This window comes from Micromys minutus (assembly GCF_963924665.1).
Source record: "Micromys minutus genome assembly, chromosome: 6".
Lineage (NCBI taxonomy): Eukaryota > Metazoa > Chordata > Mammalia > Rodentia > Muridae > Micromys > Micromys minutus.
Window position 1 is genome coordinate 18,917,621 of NC_137975.1, and position 5,311 is coordinate 18,922,931.

General features: G+C 46.8%; 1 pseudogene across 1 annotated transcript; it reads left to right on the forward strand.

The window, feature by feature from the left end:
- Positions 1-288: 288 nt before the first annotated feature.
- Positions 289-2,043, forward strand: LOC308421525 (serine/threonine-protein kinase PLK1-like; annotated as a pseudogene). Its single transcript has one exon. The product of its transcript is annotated as a serine/threonine-protein kinase PLK1-like (transcript).
- The last annotated feature ends 3,268 nt before the right edge of the window (positions 2,044-5,311 follow it).

Consider the following 5,311-nt stretch of genomic DNA (forward strand, 5'->3'; position numbering starts at 1 on the left):
TCTCCTCAGCTACTACACAGTGCTCTTTGCAGCCAGTAGGTGGCCAAGTCACAGCCACACTCACACACATGGTGGAACGAGGGAAAATTGGAGGCTGAGGGTCTCATAAACCATTGGCACATCAAGGCACAGGCCAACTATGACATGGTTCCCTGTTTCCAGTTCTCACAGTCCCAAGGAACTGTATCTCCCAAAAGGAGTCTAGTCCATTTAGAGCTTTGGGTGTAAATATCCAGTTCCCACCCCTCTGCAACAACCAGGCCAGGTCCGTGGAGCAACTTTGGCATCATGAATGCAGCAGCCAAAGCTGGAAACCTGGCTCCAGCACCAACTGACCTCGGGAAAGGTGGGGTCCCGGGAGATGCAGCTCCCGGTGTCCCAGTGGCCACCCCACTGGCGAAAGAGATTCCGAAGGTCCTAGTGAACCCACGCAGCCAGCGGCTGTACGTACGGGGCCACTTTCTGGGTAAAGAAGGCTTCGCCAAATGCTTTGAAATCTCAGACACATACACAAAAGCGGTGTTCTCAGGCAAGACCATGCCTAAGTCTTTGCTGCTCAAGCCCCACCAGAAAGAGAAGAGGTTTATGGAGATCTCCATTCACCGAAGCCTCTCCTACCAACATGTCATAAACTTCCATGGCTTTTTTGAGGACAGCGACTTTGTGCTTGTGGTTTTAGAACTCTGTCACAGGAGGTCCCTCCTGGAGCTGCACAGGAGGAGGAAAGTGCTGACCAAGCCAGAGGCCCCCTATGCAACTGCAGCAGATAGTCCTGGGCTGCCGGTACCTGCACCACAATCGAGTCATTCACAGGCACCTCGAGCTGGGCAGACTCTTCCGGAACGAGGCCTGGCAACCCAAGTGCAATATGAAGGGGAACGAAAGGAGACATTATGTGGAACTCCTAACTTCATAGCTCCTGCAGTGCTGAGCAAGAAGAGACATGTTTTTGAGGTGGATGTATGGCCCATTGGGCGCATCATGTATACCTTGGTAATGGGCAAGCCACCTTTTGAGACCTCGTGCCTAAAAGAGACCTACCTCCGGATCAAGAAAAATGAATATAGTATTCCCAAACACTTCAACTGAGTGGCTGCCTCCCTTATCCAGAAGATATGTCAGACAGACCCCACTGCTGGCCCTACCACCAGTTGCTCAATGACAAGTTCTTCACTTCTAGCTACATTACCAAGGTTTTCAATAGCTCCCAGCAGCCTGCAGCCCAGCAGCAGGAAGTCTCCACAGTCCCCAGTAAAGGTGTGGAGGACCCCCTGCCTGATCGTCCAAGATAAAGAGGAATCAGGGATTCTGGAGACAAATGAGGCCATCTGGTGCCACCTTAGTAACTTGCTACGGCAGATGACCAGTGTCAACGCCTCCAAGCCCTCCGGGGGGGGGGGTTGGGCGGAGCTGGTACAGCAAGAGGAGGCTGAGGATCCTGCTTGCATCCCCATCTTCTGGCTCTGCAGGTGGGTAGACTATTCGGACAAGTTTGGCCTTGGGTACCAGCTGTGTGACAAAAGTGTGGGGGTGCTCTTTAATGACTCAACGTGCCTCATCTTCAACAATGGCGGGGACAGCCTGCAGTACATAGAGCATTATGGCACAAAGTCCTACCTCACCGTGAGCTCCCATCCCAACTCTTTGATGAAGAAGATCACTCTCCTCAACTATTTCCGCAATTACGTAAGTAAACCCCCGCTGAAAGCAGGGGCCAACATCACACCCCGGGAAGGTGACGAGCTGGCGCGGCTGCCCTACCTACGGACATGGTTCCACACGTGCAGCGCCATCACCCTGCACCTCAGCAATGGCGCTGTACAGATTAATTTCTTCCAGGACCACACCAAACTTATCCTGTGCCCCCTGATGGCAGCGGTGACCTACATCAACGAGAAGAGGGACTTCTAAACATACCGCCTGAGCCTTCTGAAGGAATATGGCTGCTGCAAGGAACTGGCTAGCCGCCTCTGTTATGCTTGCACCAGGGTAGACAAGATGCTGAGCTCGCTCTCTGCCCCCAACCGCCTCAAGGCCTCCTAGGTCTCTGTCCTTCGGACTGGTGCCCCTTCACTCTGCTAGCTCTGGGCCTGCGATGCTGGGCTCCTGGGACTGCTGTTCAGTGCCCCCTGGCCCTGGGGGCTCGGCAGAGAGCACTGCCCCCTTTGAAGGGGTTGCTGTGTGTAAGTTATTTTGTACATGTTTGGGTGTGGGTTTCCAACCTCTTCCCTGTCCTCAGCCTACTGTGTGAATTGTATAAATATGTCTATTGAATTTGGGACTGCCCTATCCTTAGCTTTATATATATTAAATATATGCACGTCTCTCTCAAAAAATATATCCAGTTCCCACGCTTTTGATGTTGGTGTTAATGTACATAAAGAATGGTCCAAGAGAAAGAATCATTTTGGCTCTTTGAGGAGAACCACTGCTCTGACTACAGCCAGACAGAAATGAACCACTGAAAACTTTAAACTGAATTCCATGTACTCTAAAAGGGATTCTTACAGAATACAACATGCCTTAAATATTTACTTTTATTTTAAATTATGTGTAGATGTGTGCCTCTGTGTGGGAGATTGTGATAAGAATGCAGAGTCCACAAAACCAGGAGAAGCCATTAGGTCTTCTGGAACAGGAGCTAAGGTGATTGTGAGCCATCCAATGTCGGTTCTGGGAACCTGCACTTTAAAGACAATATACTGCAAAAGTGGTACATGTTCTTAATCACTGAATCATCTCTCCAGCCCCAATAAATGGGATTCCAAAAAGGATAAATCATCACCCACCTCACTACATTTCAACCAGCAAGGCAGGCAGGTCCCTAGTGATGAGTGTTCTATTTTTTATAACTTTCTTTGCAAGATAAAATGGCCAGGATATACTTTGCATCACTAGCAATAATGAGTGTTCACTTTCTAGGAATAAACTGTTTACCAGGGACCTAAATATTCTTGGAAATAGGCCAGGATGATGGCTCAGTTAGGAAAGTATTTGCCTTGCAAGCCTGATGACCTAAGTTCAATTCCCACAACCCACGTGAAAAGCCAGGTGTAGTGTTGGATGTTTCTAAGCCCAGCACTGGGGAGATAGGTGATTCCTGGGATCACTGGCCAGCCTGCATAGAAAAAATTAGTGATTTTGAGGGCAGGAGAAGACCTTCTCAAAACAAAACAAAGCAAAACAGGGTGTGGGTGTGAAGTGGGGTTGTGGATGGCACCTGAGAAACAGCAACTGGGGTTGCCCTTTTGTCTCTACATGCACACACAGAGACACATAGAATTTTTTCCAACAAACAATTTTAGATTCTAGGTCTAACGATGAAACACAGAAATGAAATGAAAATATGAAAACATGGACCTGAGTCCTTAGTTTGGACAAGATAACAAAAGTGGCTGCTACTCTCTAGGGTTGAACATAGTGTTGTTTTTCTCAACAAATACTGTATCAAACTTCCTTCTAATCACATATCTCCTTATCCATAGACTAGTTCATCCCTTAGTCCTCATCTTGGAGGTATCTCTGTGTGCAATGGACAGTGTACTCCAAAGACTCACAACTGGCCACAGTAAGGAGGATAGGTGTCTATGGGATGCTCAATAATACATGAGAGATCTACATCCATATCCTCTTCCTGGGGCTCAGGAAACATTATGGACGAAGAAGCAGAAAGATTTTAAGAGATGGAGGCTGTGAGAACCTGAGTGAGACGGTGCCTTCTAGTCTTGGCAGGACCACAACACTCATAAACTCATAGCAGCTGTGATGACTGCACAAGACCCGTATAACATCAAGCTAGTCAATAGTTCAGCAGGTCTGGGGAGGGGTTACAAACTCCCACCCCTAGCTGAGGACTACTGACAGCTGATGGTTACTAGGTGGGGGAAGCACCAGTTTTTTTCTAGTGTGGTTCCTGGTAGCTGATCATGCCCTAATGATAGCCCCACGTACAAAGGTATATGGGCAAAACTAACTGGATTACATAATGATTTAAAAGAAAAGTAAGTGAAACATAAATGTTTAAAAGAATTCTTACTGGAAATCTGGAAATTGTTGACTGGGGGAACATGAGGCTAATATGGTCAAAATACACTTTATGCATGTGTGAAATCCCCTAAGAATAAATTTAAAATATTACATTAAAATGGTTATTTTAACCTTGCCCTATATTAACAATGTTTATTTACAAGTTAGCATTAAAATAATGTCAAGAGGATTTCAGAAAAAAAAGGGGGGGGACTTCAAATGTCTATAACCACTCTTAAATCCTGCCTCTGCAATGAGATAAAATCAGCAACCAGGCACATAGGTGTGACCACTTACCACATTCCAGCCACCAGCCTGGATCAGCTAAGCCTTCTTAGACCCAAGCATATGTGCACCCAGAGGAGCAAGGGAAATAACAAACACTCGCTGTTCAGTCTACCACATGAGCTAAAAGGTACACGCTGATCCTTTGCTTCTGCCCCATGTGTCTCTCCCCTGAAGCTCTAGTTCTTGACAAATGGATAACTGCCCAGATTGCCATTAAGTTAAAATCAGAACTAATTGCACTGTAAAGATCTTTAGTACTTCCTGGAAGTGACAGTAATCAAAGGGGTAAGACATGGAGACTTGGGCCCTGAAAATAAACGGAAAGCATCCCTGTAATACTAGGTATTAGGAAAGGTGGCTTTGATGAGGCACCAGGGGTTGTAAGATGGACAACAATCCAGGGGTCAGTCGGCACAGCCAACATCTTCTGGGAATGCCAAGGATTCCAGGTGACTCTGCGCTCAGCCTGCCTTTCCCACCACAAGCCCTTCACGTCTGCTCAGTGTCCACCAAGAGCCATCCCCACCCCCAAGAGAATAAGCATGCTGCATATAAAGGTACCTCACACTTGCTGAAATTACAGAGCCATCCACATTTCTACCGCTTAATATAATCTGCCAAGCGCCTCACCCCTACTCTTTTTCTTTTATATTCATTTCCCTGCTTGTACACACTGTTGACCACCAAATAAAGATTTTTTTTTGTCTTAGAACAGGACCACCACCAGCAGCCACAACAAAGACACTTTTTTATCTCCTGTAATGATGACCATATGGCAAAATAAATTCTTTCTAAGCCTGTTTTCAGGATCCCTTCTATCACCCCTTCCATCACCCTGCTGTCTCTAAGGATGGATCTGCCTACCAATTATCAGAATCAAAACATAGGCTGGTTCCTACTGGTCCTGAGTGTCCCAAGTCATCTTCAGTCACATCAAACTCTCTCTCACACAGGTCATGAATGTTGCTTCCACCAGCTTCATATTTCTGTGCTTTTT